Genomic DNA, 21,199 nt, shown 5'->3' with positions numbered 1-21,199 from the left:
CGGTCGATCGCATGTCACGAGGCAATGCAATTACTTGCCGAAATCAGATCCGGCATTTAGCCAATTAGTTGAGCCACCGGCGGCTGCTGCTGCTGGCGTAACGTGTCCATTATGTCTGATCACAAAGTTAAATCTAACGTAAGGTGTTCCTTGGCTCTGTCGAGATAAAGGTACGGATAGATAGTCGCTTGGACGTCCCTTTCATCGACTGTGCTCAGAGCGTCCCGACGCTCCTGACAGTCTTTCGGCTAAATAAGAAATATGATATCAACATCCAAATTCATTTGGGAAATAGGCCCTGCCCAAATTTATTGGAGTAACCCGCGTGCTGCACGGCTACGCGCGCGCCGCGACGCGGTCGACGAGAGAATTACTCCTCGCTATAAAAATAACAGATGGCTCCGATCGGTATTCATTATGTTCAAACAGTTGTTGCGACAGAGTAATATTTTCCTATTTAATGCGAGCCTCTATCTAAATTGATTGCTCGCTCGATCACTCGTGACGTCGTGACGGCACTTCCCCAAACGCGGACAGATATCGGGCTGCGGGAGTTTCGCGAACGTACTACGGATGGCTTCCAGTCTCATTCATTTTTTTTTTCCCTTTTAATTCCACTTCTCCGTAGGAATACGAATGTGGAACCTGCAATATCTCGACGCGTAACGACGAGACAAGTGGACGAGGGACAGATGGACTTCAGGCAGCAAAGGGTAAAATACATTGACACAGAGTAGAAGTTAGGTAGAATCTTATGAGTTTTCGTTAAAACGTATAAATTGTATAGGTCGTTCAGGGTCCCCTCGTTTACCGGGTGCCGATGGCTCGTCTATTCTTCACGGTCCTTTCGACACCACAAGAAATTAGTCCAGGCATATGGCGACCGCGAGGTGAACCCATTATTCATGCTTGTCTCGAAGTTTCTGGGGGTCAGGGCTTAAATAATCTAAAATTGTTGGCACCTGCCAGTAGTGCCAGTAGTGCCAGTCCGTTGGCCCTATAGGCGACCGCTCGACCTGGGACACGTAAGTGACTTATCCCCTTAATTCAATGGATATATACCACAAGAGTCACTCGCTCTGCCCCGGGACCTTGTAACCGGTGACGTCATTGATTTTTCCATACACGATCACGCACGACTCCCATAGTCGTAGGGTGACTTCAGGGTGTCGGACTGAATAGTTATCCCCCATTATTCCGAAGGATCTAAGGGATCGTGTAATTGCTACCGCTGAGGTGGTACATCGGTAAGACTGGCACCACCGACGTTCGGTCTAACGATCCAAGTTCCTCGTGGGCGCCGGAGAAGCCGCCTAATGGCCGAACATTTCAAAACGGAAACGACACGACGCCGGAAGGTGTCTGGCTACAAGGAAAGGCTTTCCTGCATCGGCGATCGGCGACCGGCGACTCCTTCGGAGCGTCGTGACGTACCTTTGCACCACCAGGCCTCCTAAGAACGACGGGGCCAACGTCGTTGACGCCGAGCAGATATAAGCCCCGGACACGCACCGGCTGATGAAGGGTGGACACGCGAAACCGATCCCTTCCAGGAACTTATTCCCAGCGCGTTGCTTACTTAATAAAAATAATGATATCGTCTTCGGTTGGCCTTCGGAAGGAACAGCGAGCGCCGACGACGGTAACGTAGAACGGACTAACCTTACCGACGAATTAATGATCCCCGTTCGAGGGTGCCAACTTCTATATATATATTCACGGTAATTAATTAATGGTTAATAATCAGCTATTATCCTATTTGTCCCACGCCATTACATGACGTGCGAGCAAAGCGCTCAGGGATATGTGGATACGTGTGAATGGGGGGTGCGCGATAGGGGAAGGGGAGAGAGATTGAAATTCATCGATTAGACAATAAGAGATAGCGGGCTATTTTTTTTTTTTTTTTTTTTTTTTTTCTAATCTCGTATACACTTTAATAAGAGATAGCGGGCTTTTTTTTTTTTTTTTTTTTTTTTTTTCCATAATCCATATACCCCCTTTATATTTATTATGGGATTCCCTGTAATCGGCCGAATGAAATTCTGTACGGAAGCGTGACGGCGGCTGGGCACACGCGATGACGCCTTCCCTATTCGATATGTTGATGCTGATGTTGATGCTGTTGTCGTTTGCCCGCAAAATCCTCCTTCCACCGTTCAGCATCGTGAATTCGTGACCAACCCGGCCTTCTGCACAACGCGCAACGCACAACGCATAACGTCAACAACAATGGATTATGCTCTAACATGGAGCTGGGCTGTGCACTCACACTTGCAGGAGCGCGTTACACTCGGCGGGTAGGGCCGATATAACCTCACCCTAGCCCGTCCAACGATCGAGTCCAATGAGATTCCATTGTCTCGAGTAATTAATATTGATTACAATAGGTTATACCTGCTCGGCTCGCCACTCCTATGCGCGGCTTACCTAGCTTCATTCGATGCCCATAATATTAGGATTTCCCGATCGGCTGCGGACGATCATCATCATTATGATCATCCTCATAGGCATCATCATCATCGTCATTGCTATAGCCAGTTCCTCCTCGTGCCTGCTTCACCTGCGTCTCTGATATTATTTCGCTTCCTCCCCCCGGTCCACCCACCTGGGTCACACTCCTCATTGACGTCGTTTACCTGATCCTTAGCCATGTCACGTGACAGTCGCATCAATTATAAACCATTCTCGACATCCGTTCATCCGATGATCTTGCACCGTTACGATAAGACGAAAAGAGGCCGGCTTCCACGTATTCCGTGGCAGGTGTATCTCCGAGCTGGAGTCTACCCATAAAACATTAGATAACAAACGGTAAAACCATCATTGCCGAGAGAAGTACGTATTCGAATGTTGCTGGAATTACTCGAGCGCGAACGAAGTAAGTCGGTTTCTTTGACGTTGAAGAAGTCAAGAGTGCCGCACCGGCCAAGAAGCCAAGAAGCCAAGAAGTCTCTTTGAGGCTGATCTGTAATCGAAGGGTCCAAGGAGGAGCGGAGCCACCTTTTTGCATAATATTTAAGGTAAACCGATCCAGACTCGGAGTTTATTCGAGCGAAGCCTCCGGGCCTGGCGGACGCGTCCTTTACGATTCGGTTACGCACCGCTACTCGTGACATCTCCTCACTGACGCCCATTTTTTCTCATTCCTCAGATTCTCTATGCACGATATCTGCAGGCAGCCATACGTCGAGCAGGATACAAGGGCGCTCGTGATTTTGCCTATTATCCCAATTTTACAGGACTACCCGGGGCTCCGTGAGCCCGTAAATAAAAGTGATCCTGGCTGTTTCCATGGCGGGTGGTCCCACATAACACAGAGCCGGGCATTATCGTAGCTGTGGTCGATATCGAAAGGCCCAGAAAGCGTGCGTGCCTCCCTGGGCAGGAGGCTCCCTCCCCCCTCCCCGTGCCATATAGTTCATCGGCAGGACGCGGTGGAGCGATCTCGGGATAATTTATTAATCACACAATGGGACACACGATACTACCCTTATGGGTCGCGATCGCCGTCGCGATGGGAGCGTCGCGTACGTCGTCGTCGAATATAATATTGTATGACACTTGTCTTTGTCAAGGTACGAAAGTACCTCCAGTGGTGGCTGGCAGTGCCACCTGTGCCGCCCGCATCGCGAAACAAAAGACCTCATGGAGGTAGTCGTTCCTCCACCCTCCACCCTCCACCCTCCATCCTCCACCTTCTACACCTTAAACCCTATAGGTCCAAGGGAAATATATTTTGACAGAATATTGAGTGACGCTAAATGGAATTTGGTTTCCAGTGCGAACGAGACGCTCGAGCGTAGGATCGAGCAAGCTCAGAGACGTCGATTCGCCGGAGACTCAGGATCGATAGCTACCCACCTATAGTCGGTGGTTTAATTCCTCTGAGAATGCATCACGCATTGGACAGGATGAATAATTGAATGTGGCTCCGTACTGCTGGTTAGATAAGACCTCCCTGCCTCCGCCTCAACTTCAGAGATTCGTATAACGTATACGCGCAGGATGTCGGCGCTCGCATGACGGAGGCGTCTACTCAGCCATAACTCCTGAGCTATTCTGTGAGACGCGAGATGCCAGATCTTATGCACGCTATGCTTAGCATATAGAGTGCGACAATTAGCTCGATCTTCACCTATGATAGCTGTATGCTCCTATTTAATTCGGTGCACTCTTATTGTCGTCGCCTTTGCTAATCAGCATCCACGTGAATTAATGCTCCGGAGAACGCCCGTCCTGCCTATCCACCCCTCCGCACCCCCTCGTCCTTTCCTCCCTCCCGTAATTGGCCTAGCTCGGGATCGATTACAAGGCCAGTTTTATCGCGTGATGCTTTGCCGCCAATTTCTTTCGACTTTTTTGGCTGAGCATTTCTTTTTTATGGGATCGTTTGTTGATTGTCGAGAATGCGAAGGAATTGATGAGTGCTGGTCAGCGTGCTGGGGTAGGTGAGTCGGAGGGTGGACGTGGGTAGGTATAAGAAAGGTAGGAAGGTAGGAAGGTAGGAAGGTAGGAAGAGGCACTAATTCGATACGGAATCGCCTCGATCGTTTCCCTAGTCCGGCGGGATCGTCGGCTCAGCCTCCAACGATTCCCGGATTGCTTAATGATATCGGCGTGTAAATCGCCGACAATGGCGGACGAGCGGGACGAGTGTTTGCCCGAGGGTCTTCGAGCTCGGGAAACAAAAGGTGGCTCCTGCTGAGTATTCTTCGCTGCCGCGGGACGCCTTTGTTTTCAAAGATCACAGAACAGCCTACCACTGCTCTTCCTCCTTCTCCTCCGTCTCTCTTATCGTCTCTTCGTTCTCATCTTCTCTTCGGCGGTTCACCCTTATCCCCGGACCCTCCTTTTCACGGGTCTTCGGCGATCCTCGCGACTTTCCATACCGGTCCCATAACAGTACGAGCTACCAGCGACAGCCTGTAGATGTTTCTGATAGTAAAATAAAAAAAATATTTAATTCGAGGGTGGCGGAATCGTTAGTAACCCTGTAATGTAGATTAATTTGCATGGCAGTACGTGACTGGCTAACGAGGAGGTAACAGTGGCCAAGCGTGCCGGTCTAGTTCGTAAGGTTTTCTGAATGTCCAGTGAATAGGACGGGCCAGAGTGTATTCAGTGCATCCAGGTATCCCTGAAAATGACTTGACAAATAAGATGAGGCCCGTATAGGGGCATAATGATTCCTTGCAGCATCGGCCCGGCACAAAGGTACCCATAATGGAAGTAAAGGAAACAATGGCTGCCCGACAAAATATCAATTAAAATTGGGACGATCCACCGTCGAGATATTGGGCATTGTGCCCTTTGTGTGGGCGAAGAAAACGGCCAAGGAAGAAAGAGACCTGCTACCGTTCTCAAGAAGGTGGGCATTGGACCCCGCGTAGAAAACGGCGCCACTCGATGATAAATCAAACTATTCTGCTACCGGAACCGAAACTTCATCTGGGAGGCTGGAGACGCCAGACGCTACCGATCGCCCTAGATGGAGCTGATCTCCTCGAGTTACTCTTAGACCTTATTTCTTCGATCTTTTCTACACCCTTTAATTCGGACTCCTCGTTCTCCCTGTGTCACGTGTAAGTGCGTTAAAGAACAGGGTGGCAACCCCTTCCGGGCAAAAGCTCGCTGCAAGACGGGTATAACGACGTTAGTGCACCTAACTGGATAAAACGTTAAGTATGCGGACTCCGTAAGCCGAGTATTGTAGTCTGCCGTAGGGAATGCTGTTAGTAACCTCGTCCAATGAAGATGGCGAACGTGTTGCCGGTGTTGTCGGTGCTGTCGGTGCTACTGGCGGCGATAGTAGCGATGCTGATGGCGAAGGTGGTCAGGGCGGTGAGAGGGAGGAAAAAAAAGAAAGATATGTACAAGGGTTGCCCTTTCCTCGCGGCTCTCTAATGGCCCCGCTCTTCTTAAGGGCGATTTAAAAGGCTCTTAATGACATCTAGCGACGGGCTCTAATTTCATCCAACTGGAAACTGAAGAAACAAGTGAATTAAGTTCGCCAGCGTCGTACCGTCCCTCTCTCTCTCTCTCTCTCTCGCGCATTCTTACCTACCCTAATGACAGATCGTGTTCGCATCTCGGTGTTGGATTCGTCCAACCTTTCTGTTTGGCCTATGGTAGCTAAAACGTACTTAACGAGGAGTTAGTGGGATCTCGGTTTACGAATTCTTATGCAATTAGCATGAGGATAGGGTGAAAGGGGTAAGGAGCCAGGGAGAGGACATTGCCAGTGACACAGTCCCAGGTTCGAAATGATCCGAGTAATAAGATTTTTTGTTCTCTCGAAAAGTAGGAATAGAGTGCTGGATCGGATTGGTGCGGCCGTCCCGCTTGGTCATGGACTTTGACCGCGCCTTGAACTGTATTTCACGCTACAATTTCTCGTTGGAGCAAAAAGGTTTAAAAATGAAGGAGTCCGATGGAAGCGTAGGGTTCGAAGGATCTACCACACTGGAGTTCGAAGGTGGTAGGTGTGACCGTGCGGTGGTGTAGGTCGCCGAAGAGGAGGAAGCGTGCTGAGGAATAGGGCGAGAGAAAGAGAAGCGAGGAAGGAGCTGAAGCAGAATGAAGAAAGGGGCAGGATAATCTACATAGGCCGAGTCACCGGCCGAACCGAAGACCGAACACCCGACAAAGGCCAGTTCCCCTCATTTTTGTCTCATTTGAATATCTTCATTAATATCCCTACCCGTAGCGCCGCGCTGCCGCACACTCCCGCGCACTCCCGCGCACTCCCGCACGCTCTGGCCTCTGGAGTCTCCAGAGTCCATAGAGTCCAGAGAGTACAGACTGCACGGGCTGCATGCTTTACCCGGCACCTTGCCGGCGTTTAATTGATCTACTTCGTAAATTAAGAACGGACGATTTCACGCCGTGGCGAACTATGACACGCTTCTTTTCATTTCCAAGATTCGTACTTCCGGTTCTTTAGAAAACTTCGACCTCGTTACTACCGAGGTCATGCAGCCCCCTAGTCTAAGTCGTCCAGCGCGCGGCTGGAGTGGAATATTTTTGTACACATTTTTTTCTAAAATTTCCTCAAGATCAGCTCAAGTCTCTGGAACACACGGGTCGGTACTCTTGAAATTCGTGGGAACGATTGTTCGAGCTCAGCGCCGAGGTCTTGCAGAGTCCAAGGCGAAGGTGTCGCAGGTCAGTCCGGGCACGATCGGACGATCTATCAAGCACCTCCGATACGGCTAATTATTCCATTCTTAATGATTCTTACGCGGTAATGAGCTCTCCGTCGTTCCCCGACGTCATTCGCCGGTTCGATTTATCACGCGCTCGATACCTCGTCCTGCTGTCTTCCCGAGCTGGCTCTCCGGGCCTGTTGGCTCTCAGGAATATCAAGCAATCGTCAGAATAACCGTGCATCTCCCTGCTGACTCAAACTGCCAGAGGGACGCTTGGACCAAGTGAAAGTAGCAGCTTCCACAGCTTCCACAGCTTCCACAGCTTCCAGATGGTCCTTGCCACACGTGGACACTTATCACGTAGTGAGGTAGGTTGGCACTAGGTGGAGTCGAAGTATCTTCACATAAAGGCAATTTTATGGGATCGTCAGAGGCAGCAAAAGAAGTTTCGAGAGGTATATCGCTCGGTGGCTCAGTGCAGGAATGCAAGCGCGGTAATTTGGACCACCCATCCATCGGACTAATCATAATGGCGTTTTGTTTTGGGGCTTTTTGTTCGAGGTTCCTCGATGTAGATATAGTAGTAGTTTTCGTAGTGGTATAGTGGTAGGTAGGTACCTTGGGCGTCGGGGGCGTCGGGGGGGAGAGACCGAGAAGTGGCCAGTCGGTCGAAGCTACGTTCGGCCATGTAATAATCGCCCAGAACCATTAAACTAAACCGGGAATAATATTATATTAAGCTATAGACAGTGAGGGGGGACCCCTCGCTCTAGGGAGTAGAGCGAGGAGTAAAACCAAAGGGAAATAATGTTGCCTCTTTGGGGTTGCTCCTCGAAGTTTGTGATGGCGGTGATGCGGTTGCGATGCTGCCGATGTTGTTCCTGTTGTTGCTGCTGATGTTCAAGCTGATCCTGTATCTGGTGCTGCCGATGGCTGGTGGTGGTGCTGGCGATGCTGGGCAGCTTCTCAGAACTAAGTAGATTCGAATTTCGATACGGATGATCGGGCTGAATACAAATTACTCATATATGCTTCTCGTCTCAGGTAATCACACGGTGGCTGCTGGTCCATGGAGCTAAGAAAAATGTATTGCTCGAGAGACCCTTTCATTCTTTACCAAAATCCTTTGCCACCGTATAGATATTCTTTTTTTTCATACCACTTACGGGTAGCTGTCAGTAGCTGTATAAGCTTGAGAATCAACCTCTATAGGTTATGCCGTGGGTTATCTTCATTCTCGATTATTCTTTTTCGAGGTTTATTATTTTTCTTTGAGTATTATTATTTTTCTGTAAAATGTCAAAGTACATCCAGGTGGCACTTGACCTCGGGCACGTTCAATCGACCTGCCGTTCCTCCCTGACCGATAAAACCGACCGATCGTTTTCTCGGTGCACCGTGGCAAGAACCTAACCTAACCTAACCAATAAGGAAGACTAAAGCTGACGAGATCGTTAACCTTCTGTCACTCGGGATTCCATCGTCACGAGTTTACTCTTAACTCTTGACTCTTTACTACGAAGGATCAAGAGAAATATAGCCAAGTTCAAGAGCCTCGTGATAGGAGTGGCCGGTATAGATTCGACCCAACGGACTGTTGTCGTACGTACACCTGTGGAATTGCTTTGATAAGAAGTTCAGATGGATGCAATTTTTATATTATTTTTATTACACGTGTATTGCATCGAAGGTGACGTAATGATAAAATCAGGTATCAACTATAGGATCACTCGATCGGCGATACTTCGATACCGAAAGTACGTTATCTATACCAACGGAGGAGCTGGTGAACACTCGCAGCATAAATAATTAATAGTAGCCAAGAGCCGCGAGTGAGTCGGCGGGTGTTTTGTGGTCCCGAAGCTCCGCCCAGAAAGACCCCTGAGCTCCTCCCTGCCCTCGAGTCCCCCTGACACTCCACAAGAGTCCGCAAGACTCTTGCCGCTGCTGACTTCTTTTCGGCCTTCTCTTTGTCCCGTTGTTTTCTTCATTTTCCAATGTACTTGCCACTTCTCGCGCACGGTTCAACGTACCAACGTTTCTTACGTTCATTATTTAACGAGTCCTCACAATTAGGATTCAATTCTTCCGTACTCTTCCTTTCTCATCTTCGTCATCTTCTTCGCGCGAATACGTCTCCTTCCATCTGGCGTCCTCTCAGGGCGCGATAACTCGGGCTCGGAATCCTCCTGGCTTATCTCCAGGACATCTTTAGGACCCACCAGGATACGGAAGGACGTTTATGTAAAACAGCACGGGCCGCCGCCTCCGCGATAATCACTGCACGAATAAACCGACCGACGAGTTTCTCTCCGGGTCTTGGGTATCCTTGTAACAGGCAGCACACCCTCCTGTTTTCGGGGGGGAGGTGGGGGTGGCTGAGCCGACGATAAGAAGTCGTAAAAAATAATGACCGGAAAATTAATCGAACTCGACATTGGCCCGTCGCCTCGCGTTTCCCTGGATCGTCAAGAACTCTTCGGGAAAAAGACTAAAAAGTCGATGAAGACGAGAAAGGGGACAATCTTAGGCCGGGGAACGACGTCGATATTCCTGGGGATACTTCGCGTTACTCTTATCGTATTTTACCTACTTGGTTCAAACTTTTTAGTCATTCGCCATTCTAAAGATTTATTTTCGGTTCGCCTTCGACTACATTACGGACATCGTTTTATCGGGGGATTTTCAGATTGCTAGGTCTTACGAAGACCCCTCGCTTCTTAACCATGGAATCCAGAGTGGTCCGTGCTCCTGCAGTCGCACTGAATTCGCGATCTACGACGGCCCGGTCGACCCTCCTTTTCCACTGGCGACAGATACACAGCCAGGGCACCTTTGATGATGACGATCATAAAAACGATCCTCTAGCTCGCATTTAAAATTAGAGTGGCGCAGGATTAAAATTTCATTATTAAAATGATTGGAGGCTGTCATTGAAAGAGGGTTGGAGGATCTCGAAGGAGGATTCTCGCAGGCGTAGATTCGTTAGTGGTTGGCGATCGAGGCTTTTAACCGAATCTTATTGAGAAAAGGGGTGCTCCGTTTTCTGCATTATTTCCCCTTTGGCATTATTGTCGGGAGGGGCGGACGGGGAGGAAGGGGCTGCGCGACATTGGGGTGGTTGGTCCACGAGGCAAGCGCCACCAAGAAAGGGTTCGAGTTTACACAAGAGTTACTTGATTCAGCGCGAAGTGAGTGCTTACCGAATCACTTAAATGATTAAGGAAAAGGGTTGTTTGGACAGCGCCTCAAATCCCGGACCATTTCATTCTTCCACCCCAGCGCCATTTTCGCTATCGTCTTAGCGTAATCTGTTTTGTCAACGAGTCTCCCGACACTCCGCGACTCATTACCTCGGCAGGACAATCGTGTCCATCGGCCCGACTTCCGGTTCCACCGCTGGCGCCGCGATCCACTCAAGAATTTCCTGTTTTTAACTTTTTATTTTTAAAGACCACTTCCATCCACCTATACGTCCACATTCCAGTTATCCCCGAGCGTCTCTGCTTTCTTCTTCTTCTTCTTCGTCTTCTTCTTCTTCTTCTTCTTCTTGTTCGACTCACTCGGTAAACATTAACAGATAAAGCACAGCGTACCACCTCGAGCCGTAACTGCTTATTAGACGCGAGCGAACCCCGTGTACACAACACGTCGGATAGCGAAACTCACGATTCTCGTGATTTTTGTAAAAAGAGGTAAACGCGACGTGGCGTATCCCAGCGATTGAAATTCTTGCTAAATAGGCTGTAGGTAACGTTGGGAATAGGGGTCTTCGCTGCGGCTGTCACTGACGATCCGTGGCTCTGGGTCTATATTAAATTTACCAAGAGGACGAGGAGCAAGATGAAGCTGAGGTCGCTACGGGAAGATGACAGAGATAGAGGTGCCCTCTGGCACCGGTGCTCCCTGCGAGTTTTCTTCATGAAGAATTAACAACGTCGAGAGGAGCAGCAAGAGTGGAGGATAGTGGAAGAGGCAGAAATAGAGAAAAATGTAGAGAGTGAGAGAGCGAGAGAGTGGGATGGCTCTAGGTTGTAGGTGCATTAAGGGCGCAGGGTATAGGTCTCGAGAAGCATAAAGAGAGGCCAAGAGGCAGGCTCGTATCGTTACAGTTTATTATAATATAATTATGTATCCTGAAAGGATAGATGGAAGGCGGATAGCGTCCGCAAACGGCTGAGCAAATACTAAGTCACGAAGTCGTCCGGGATCATCTGATTGCCCAGGATGGGTTCACCAATTCCTGCGCTTGACGTCGGTCCTGCTGCCCCATGATCGCGACCCTAGGCCTGCTTCTCCTTCTTCGATATTTAACCCGACCTCGCGTCTTTTCTTATCCACTGTCGTCAACAAGGCCACGTGACCCCGGTCGACCATTGAGAACCCCACCTTACGAATTAATGCGCAGCCCTCGATAGGGCTTCGATTCGCGTTGACCGGACGCACGTGTGTCAGGCCCGAGAGAGGCAACACGTACCTACCAAGTGCACGGATACGTGCTATACTGTATGCGGCATAATAATTCTCGATATCAGGTGCCTTTAATCACCTTAAATCCACAGCTCGGCACACCCCGTGTTCACTTAACTTCAGGGTTATCTTAATCTTTCGACAGCTGCCCAGCGCCTCCTCAATCGTTTTCTCTGCTCTCCCCTTGGCTCTTCGGATCGGTTACTTCTCGGTTGCCCTCGGCCCTAGTCGATACTCGAACACCAGCGTCTATCGCCATTTTCCTTTTACTTTTTATCCACATCTAGAGCAGTGCAGACTGCCGAGGCGGGCGCCATGTTTCAAAGGGACCACCGACCTGACCGTCCACCCGCTCCTACCCCACCTGTCAGGCACTGTCGGTCCCTGCTCGCTGTCACGTGTCCGCGTAGACGGGTATTATGCAACTGTTATCTGTATCCACTGTTGACCCCAACTCCAGCACTACGAGCATCAACCGCGAAGTCCAGGTTGAAGTCGTCTTACGCAATCGGAGAGAACTCTCATTACTTCTCGTGTTTTATGGGACTCGTGATTTTTAACTCCGTTAATGCTCCCACTGGTCGCCTGTCCGAGTCTTTGACTGAGGCTAATCGCACTGGATGGGAAAAGATCATTCGAGATAAATGTTCCGTAAATGAGCGCGCCGGAGAACGCGTCCACGTTCTACCGTTCTGCGTCTCGGACGTATTGCACTGGCCACAGGGAAATTCGAATCGTTTGATTTATTCGAGACGCTTGTCACGGGAAAATTGCCTTGGATCGTTCAGTTGCTAGAGGCCGGTTAACAGATTTGCAGTAATGTTTTATACTGGCTGCAACTTTTGCGCAAGAGACTCCAATCTGGAGGTATATCTATATCCCAGGTCTTTCTACACTTTCGGTATTGCAATAGGTAGAGCCCGTGTGGATTTTAATAATTTTCTACTTCTTTAGATTCGTATTCAACGTTCCTTCTCGTATTTTTTATTCCGCTTATTATGCCTGTGTAATGGACTGTTTCTTGGAAGGCATATATATGTATACAGAGGGAAAGGATTCGCCTGGTTGCCCGGAGTATCGTTTTCAGGATGTATCCTTTTATTTGGAGTAATTTCTACGCGATCCAGAGGAAATGATAGCGATTCCGCCTTGTTAACTCCTCCTTTAATTGGACTTGGCTTTTCATCGTTCAAATTGCCCACGCTATGTACTGGCTGATTCAGTCGAAGCAGTCGGATTTGACAGCTGTCATGCGGTGACCTTGGCTAATCTTTCTATAGTAAGATTCAACTGGTCTGTTCGAACTGGACAGCCCTGTATATTTGTTCCTTCGTCAAAGTAAGCCAACCAGGGGTACCACACCCTCGGACCTGGTACATGGTGTTTCCAGGGGGTTCAAGGGCTGCTCCCTGGTTGACCAATGCTCTCTCCCGTATAAGTGCATTACTTTCCAATATTCGTCGGGCACCCCTGACCGATTCCTCCAGGATCACGCATCGTTGAATATCCAACTGGGGAAAAAGCTGTTCACTCCGGAGTCCCGAGTTCCTCCAGGTTCTCGACATAGCCGCGGGCTAAACGGACCCTGGAGAGTTTATCATTTTGGGGCGAATTCCCCAATCAATCGAAAGGCAGGATATCCTGCGATGCGTATTGGTTGTCATTAAGTGGATGGAAGGGGAGGGAAGACTGAAAGATCTAAGGGAAACAAAGGAGCCTCGTATGGGAATTCGTGTTATAGGAGGTAAAAGTGGGAAATTTGGGAAAACGATTCGGCCCAAATAACAATCGGGCTGGAAAATGGCTATGGAAAAACGCGTTTATATTTCACCGGCTGCGAGAGCGAATTCCCTTTGTGACTGTAGGATGACAATTTCACGGCATTTAGTCGCGACAGGAGCAGTCCGGCCAAACGGGGAACAATGCAGGGCGCCGCGACGCGTTGCACCACGCGGCTCCGTTCGACAGGCTGTATACGTGTGCATATCGCGTCGGATGTGAACGAGAGCAGATTCATATACTATTCTGCGTGCTCTTTTTTTCTGTTATTTATACCGAAAACAAAAGCGTTATTGCGGAAATTAAATAACAACTCGGTCCTCGGGAAATTCTGGATTAAAAAGCCAAAAATTAAAGGTCGCGTGGACATGCCTCCGATGTTGGGAATTTATCGTTGAAATTACAAGCGGAGTGCCGGAAAAAAAAAAGTAAAATGCTATTCCGCTAAAATGAAATAGACGAATCATCGTAACGACTGAGCGCCAGATTGTTTTCTCGGGAGATGAAAAGAAAAAAAAAAAAAGTTGAAAATCCCATAAGCGACCTTGTCCCGTATAATTAGACTGCCGTAACGCGAAAAAGACTTCGTCGACTTACAGGGCATTCCTGGTAATTGAATTAATTGCGCATGCAAATGACGCGTAGGAGAAAATCTCGCGGGGGCAATTCTATTGTCTGATCTAGGATCCACTTAGGCCAAGTAATTGATAGATCCTTCGTAGTGGGAGGGATCGAGGAATGACAGGTTAGCCAAGCGAGATACGGTGCTTCGCACGACCCTACTTCGCTGCCGTGTTATTAGTTAATTCTTACAATTACTCGTCCTCCCTGTAGTTATTCTATTACCGGAACTCCAGATTGCCCGCTCGTAACACGCCGGAGACAACGGGACTGGCTGGATTCGACTCATCCATCTATCGTCTATCATCTATCATCTGACGTCTAGCCTAGCGAAAACTCAGGTGGCCGCGTGTCCTCGTGTCTGGGTCCACGTGACAGCCAGGGTGCATCGTAACCTACGGTGAATTCCATAGGTTGAAGGGGAAAAAAAAAAAAAAAAAAAAAAAAAAAAATCAGTGGTGCCAACCGATAGATTTATACGGCGTAATTGCAAGCTCTAAAGTTGCTCCTGGTCGTTTGCGTTGGACAGGAGATTCTTCAGTTAAGGGAAGCCGGTTCGAGACGTCCATTGATTTCTCAGCCATCGGCCATCACCCTTACGTAGATCAATAGCGGTTTTATGATGTTTCAAGGATCTTTCCTGAGATCCGTGGGAACGATCTCAATCATCGAATACTTTGAAAGTTGCTCCTAACGCTGGACCGAAATCCAGCCTTGCTTACAGGTGCAGTTTCCAAACGGTAGCCAGAGTCACGCTTATCCGCCTTTAGCAGAATTTACATACGACGTTGCGGTCAGCGCCTGCGGCGATCGGACAGGCTTAAAAAACCGACGAGGAGTAATTAAATAATAAACCGTAGCAGGTTCGTTATGCTGTAAATCATAGAGTAACCAAAGAGATAAGGACTGCTGGTAATAAAGTTAACGTATATAATTGTGCACGCTCCGGAGTTCTACGGGCTAAAAGAATGACGTAGTGCCGACTGGACTATGCAGAGAAGTATGGGAGATGAGAAAGAAAAAAAAAAGAGAGAGAGCAGATTTTTCGATGGATTCAAAAGTGGAAGAAGATTTCATAGGGATTCGTATCGATTCCCCAAGGATTTGCTTCGGATCAGGTAGAGGGAAGGTAACTTTCCCATAGAGACTTTACTCTACCTTCGGCAAAGTATCTTGTCCGCGAGATGGGAGCTGCTTGCGTCGATATCTTTTTTTTCAGTTTTCTTTTTTTTTTCATTTTTTTTTTTTTCAGAGAATCTGAAAAAAGAACGTCTGGTAATAGAGGCAGTTCGCGGCAACAGGATTTCTATCCTGACGATAGGGTGAGGTTAAGCCGTGGTGATTTTTTTGCGGATGACCCAGGGGCGCCGGGAGACCTTGACAAGGCGATATCCGACGTTAAAGAGGATCCGCGGCGCCTGATGGGTCATGTCGAGCGGAGTGCCGAGGTACACGCAAGAATGCATCAACTGCCTGTTAAAGATGCTGCCTGACTGATCGACGGATGTGGTCAGGATTTAATCGAGACGCGGAAAAATCTCTTCCGTGAGAAAGCAGGGCTCTTTGCTTATGAGTTATATGCTTCTCGTGATATTTCTGGCTCCATCGTTCTCGGGCCTTTCTTGTTGGTTTATGCCAAGAATAGGCAAAGGTGCGGGGTGGTGGGGGGGCCCGGGCTGGAACGCGTGGGAGTGAAGGACAGGGAGGAGGTGGAAACTACCCTTAAAGGGAAAGAGAGCAGGTTGCCAACTGGGACAGGTGTGGTAAATTTGGAAAGTTCCATTATGCCGGACTCTGGAAAAAGATGAGGAATTCATTCGGTAGATCGTGGGATCCCTTTGACGATCCTGCTTCATAATTCCTTTTTCTTTTTTTCTTCCTCATCTTTTCGGACAATGGCATAGCGCAGCTTACGCTCGGCTATTATGTTCGATTAAGCATCCATCGGATATACCCCTAGCGCCATATGCGTCGATTGGGCCCAATTCGCTGCCGCCATCGATTCCACAATTTCCTTTTAACCCGCTTTCAACTGTTCCAACTGTTCCAACTGTTCCAACTGTACGGACTTGATATTCGACCAAATTGACTTTACGGCCGGATGCATCGCGAAGAAGGGGGGTCCCGTGTGATTCGCCCGGCGCATCCCTCGCTTTTAACATATCGAATTTTATCGTAGCAGAGATTCGATTAGGCAGCACTTCGTCCGGGAGGCTGTTCGACTGATTTTATCCGAGGTCCCTCGCGAAAGTGACGCCTCCGCGATCTGCGCGGCTGCACTTTGCATTTCGCATGCGGTTCAAAATTACAGTTTACCTGTCGACGCCTCGGAGATATTCAGTCCCGATAAGGCCCAGCTAGAGGTATTCAATTTGGCTCGCGACTGTCCCGCGCGACTCTGCTCCATACACTTTGCCTTCCATCCTGCCGAATTTTCGATTGGCAGCCCGCGGCCGCCGCCCGAGACGAATTCCCTCCCTGCGCGAGTAACATGAAAAATCGAGGAAGGAACCGCCATCCGCAGGACCATTACACGCCGACGATTCCCTTACAAGGGCCCCTGCTCTCCTTTAACCAGCTTTTTCAACTTTTGAATAAATTTACATTGAGACCTACCCCGTGCCGCATTCCAAGGAGGTTAGCGACGTGCTGCTCGCATAAGTTGCATAATATATGCACCGCGCCCTCCACTCCCGCCCAACTGCAATGCGACTCGACAGCCAATCAGGACGGACTCTTCCAGAGCCAACGGAAGTATCCCAATCAATCGTCGAACCCCCAATCGAATCTGGCCCTCCGACAACTTAACGTAAAATCGTTAGACTCCCTGGAAAGTAACCCAAGAGCAAACTCATATCTGGAGACACGAGAGGAGTTCTTCCAGCGGAAACCCGTGCCTTCCCGTCCCAGGCTAAACAAGCATCATCGTCCCGCGATAAAAAGGCTAATCTCGCGGTGACAGCCCCGTCGCCAAATGGAAACGGGGGTAGTTTCCCCCTTAGGTGGGCGCGATCCCGATTCTCGTTCTTGCGTCACACTCGAGTCTCAGGTACAGCTGGATTAGAGAAGTAGGCAGAAAGGAGAGGAAAGAAAAGCCAAGCAAAGCAATGGAAGAGGAGAGAAGGCCAAGGGGACCGAAGACGCCGATGCTCCGTCGGGTGTTGGATGCATTGATTTTCGTTTACCCTCTCCTCGAGAATTCGCGTACCGCCTCGATTCGCCTTACCACCCATCTCCTTAGCATCCTCTCTCGCTCTCTCCGACCAACTCTTCATCCAACCACTGGTTCCTTTGCTCCACTCGCTCTCTCTCTGTCTCTCTCTCTCTCTCCAGTTTCCTGCACCAGCCAGATCTGGCCTCTTGCTTTCTGGTCCCATGCACCCCTCGAGGGATGTTTCGTTATTTAAACAGATTAGCGATACAGCAGGCTGGAGGGGAGCGTCTTATGTGTTTCCGATGCGTGCTTCGCCTCGCTCCTTCGCTCACGAAAATTAATCCTCCTTCGAGTTTGCCTTACATTAAGGCAGCCTGCTCTGATGTTATTTCCTTTCTCTCTCTCTCTCTCTCTCTCCCCCTTTTCTCCTTTACTCTCATTCTCGACTCGATTCTCCTCGATGGACCTTGCCAAGTGATGATTTTCCGATAGGTCCTTGACTCTCCGTGATATCCAGCTAGGGTACCAATAGGATCATCTATTCTACCCACTGGAGTAGATATTTTTAAATCGGGATTCAGAGAAGCAGTTCTGCAGTAGGACGATACGTGCGAACGGCGTCCTGAGACCTGGGAGGAACCACCTTCGTGCTCTCTAATAAAAACCTTTTAGGGGATAATCACCGTGTAATTCCGATCCGAGGACGAAATTATAGGTGTCATTGTGGCTAATGGGGTGTCTTAGGGGTTTCGCGGTAATATAGTCATTAGGAATGATTATACTTGTTTAATGTATATATTGTAACGTATTGTCTTAACTCGACACCGATAACGAAAACTCCGAGAACTAACCTACGTTATCTTCGGCTCTCGCTCAGGCATCCGCAAGCCAGGCGGGCGTCAGCCTCAAGGGATCCTGTACAGTTTTGGGGACGCGTAAAATCGAGAAACGCAACCGTTTGGGGTCGCGGGAAACCAGCAAACGCAACTGCATGTACGAACGGGAGCGGGCGGTTTCGGAAATGCGCGACCGCTCAGGCTGCTAGTAATCCCTTCACCAATTAATAAATTTGGAGACTCACCGGAGCTGGTGCAGCTGATCCGTGAAGGCCGAGAACTGCATCCAGGAGACACTCGGGTGGGCACTGCACTGGGACACAACACTGCACTTCCGGAACACTCACAGGAAATTCATAGAATTTCCTGGATATCGCGAGAGCAACGCGAGAACTTCCTATACCGTACCAAAAGACAACTAGAAAAATTAAGAGCAAATAGCACGGGAGAAAATCAGGTGGGCACTGCACTGGGGCACAACACTGCACTTCCGGAACACTTATAGAAAATCCATAGAATTTCGTGGATATCGCGAGAGCAACGCGAGAACTACCTATACCGTACCGAAACACAACTAGAAAAACTGTAAACAAATAGCACGGGAGCGCGAGGCAGCTCGTGACACCTCGGTCGGTGTCCCGAGACAGACTGTTTTGACAAAATAGCCAAATTCGAGGACTAATCATTCTGATTGGTCGAGATCCTTATAGCCGATAACTCTTCCATCTCCCTCGAATCGTTCCTATAAACTAAATGGAAGGGAACCAGAAAGCGAGAACGTTATCTCTATCGGTAGCTGGAGTCGCCTTGTGACCGTGAATCGAAAAATGAAAAAATTCTAATTGCGATCAACTGAGAGAGACAGGATCTATGCACGATACACAAATTGGCAGACGCTTGTCATTCGCGTGCGAAGTAAAAAGCTTGCAGCTGGAGTTCTGGATGGTCCTAATCGACCTCTCTAATACAAATTCATGAACTCTCGGGCATTTCGGCCTCGATTAGAGGTAAGCGCAATCAAAATGGACCGATCGAGGCACACCCCGTAAGGCAGGCAGCTCGCTGCTGTAAATCAAATTCAAAAATTCTTGGGCCTCGTCTGCCGCGGGTCTAGACGCGAAGTGTTGAGCCGGCCCTCGCTTGGCTTTTTGATGCGTAAGCTGTAATTACAGGTTGAACGATGGACCAGCCTCTATTGGGTCAGCCGGGTCCTCGTCGAAGAAGCTCGGGATGGAAGAGGAAGGGAGGGGGGAAATAAAATGAAAAATGAAAATTACAGGGAAAACTGGAAAATAAGGACAGTCTCAACTGGATTCTTACCAACTGCGTGAATTACACAGAAATCGATCAATCAAGGTTCACCGGTTTATCAAGATTCATCTTAACTTTACAGAAGAGCTAGAATCCTTTTTTCTTATTATTTACATAGAAAGATACAGCTCGCCTGTGCCCCCTTTGACTCGTGGAATGTTTCAAAATGCTTATCCTCATTTCCCCTGTTGTGACGAAATGCGTCATCCGCACGAGGATACATCTCGTCCAGGGCGGACACTTTGATTACCGGTTTCATGGGCGCAAATCGAAGAGGCACAAAGAGGAGGCTCCAATCTACGTGCCTCCTGACTTCCTCTATTTTTGCACTTAGCCTTCGCGGAAGCCTCAATTAGCAGGATGAATTTTCATCCTGTTGTCGCCACTTTTCGCCACTTTTCGCCACCCTACATTGGCTACAGAAGCCATAGGTGAAAAGCATCGTATGGGAACTGCCTGTTTTTCTCTCGCTGGAAAATTTATATTTTTTTTTTTCCTCTTCGGACGTCCCGGAGTCGCTGCTGGTATCCTGGTGAAACCGGTGAGTTTTGGTTTCTGGTCGCCGGTTGCTGCTGCTCCGTGGTTGACTCGTGACGAGCGCTCTCCTTGGGCTGGGAAAAGCGTTTAGCATAAATTACAGAGTGTAAGAGGGCTCTTGCTCCCAATAAAAATCCGTTGTTTTGTCCCGTCTGAAGGGCGCTTAACTCTCCTCATTAGTGGCGGTGACATCTTGACGAACGAAGAGGAAAAAAATAAGAATGGAAAATACATGCTTCTCCCGCGGGACTTCGAAGTGACGCTTCAGACTCAGCGGCGGGCCGGGAGCGTTTTGTATTGAGGCGAGAGCTTTGTTTCATCATATTTCTTATTTACGTTACATTTCGTTTACCCGCAACTCTCATCGAAGCCTCGTGACTGTCTTCTTTTCTCTCTCGTCTCTCCGACCTGCCAAATCCGCGAAGACCGTCAACGCGTCTTCGGGGGTTCTCGCTAAGCTCGTTCCGATGGGACAGCATGCGCTCGGGGTGGTCGAGTATTGGAAACTCGTTTGCATCAATTAATTCCTCAATAACACGAGGTAATTGCATTTTCTGATTACAGGCCGCAGCGCTCGAGCAAGATGTAAACACGAGAGTGCAGGAGCACTGAGAGCACCGGTTGGTCCAGCGGCACAGAGATTCGCAGAAGAATGAAAAAGCATAATTTTGAGGAATGTAGGTAAATTAAAAAAAAAATTTATTATTCTTTTTTTTTGTATAGAAGCCAAAAGGTCGTCGTACGGTTCGTAAAGGTTGGTATTACCATTCTAATTAGAGGAATATCGCTAAATCGCGTCCCGTCCAAATTAGGCGCAGCTAATCGCCCCTCGAACGAGCGAGGGCTCTGAATGAACGAGAGGAAGAAAAAAGAGAGAAAAAAGAAAGAAAAAGATAGTCACCCCGAGTCGATCTCCACTCGCCATAGTCGGGCAACGTAAAAAGTAAAAGCATGAAATTAGCCGTACTTTGGAGGAGAGTATTAGAGGAGGCCCCGCGGCGCGGCACCCTCTCCCTGCCAGTCATTTTATTCGATAATTATGTAAATGCGGGAATGATTGTCGGGCAATATGTCCTCCGAATAAAAATGGAGCGAGCAATTCGGTTATCTTTATGATTTGAGGGCGCGGTGGAAGTCCCGGAGTCTAAGGAAGGTCTTAGCCTTCTCTCTCTCGGACTCTCTCTCGCCACACTCGCTCTGTCCTCGTCCCTCGGAGTCAGGGTTCCTCGGTTCACGGGATTCGGGGGTTTGGGGTTGCGGTTGGGGGCCGACGAAGTCAAGCCCTTCATTTGCATTGAAACGTTCATTTTTTTCTTACGCACAAATATGCTGACAGCGCG

General features: G+C 48.9%; 1 long non-coding RNA gene across 1 annotated transcript in view; it reads left to right on the top strand.

Moving 5' to 3' along the window:
* The window catches only part of LOC112494406, a 52,108-nt gene extending 31,580 nt beyond the window's left edge, over nt 1-20,528 (top strand). The window contains exon 3 of the long non-coding RNA XR_003059801.1: nt 20,424-20,528. This is a non-coding gene — a long non-coding RNA (uncharacterized LOC112494406). The remainder of the gene's footprint in view (nt 1-20,423) is intronic.
* Nucleotides 20,529-21,199: the final 671 nt, after the last annotated feature.

Source organism: Cephus cinctus, unplaced genomic scaffold (genome assembly GCF_000341935.2).
Source record: "Cephus cinctus unplaced genomic scaffold, Ccin1 Ccin1_scaffold0471, whole genome shotgun sequence".
Taxonomy (NCBI): Eukaryota; Metazoa; Arthropoda; class Insecta; order Hymenoptera; family Cephidae; genus Cephus; species Cephus cinctus.
This window is presented reverse-complemented; position numbering and strand designations above follow the sequence as displayed.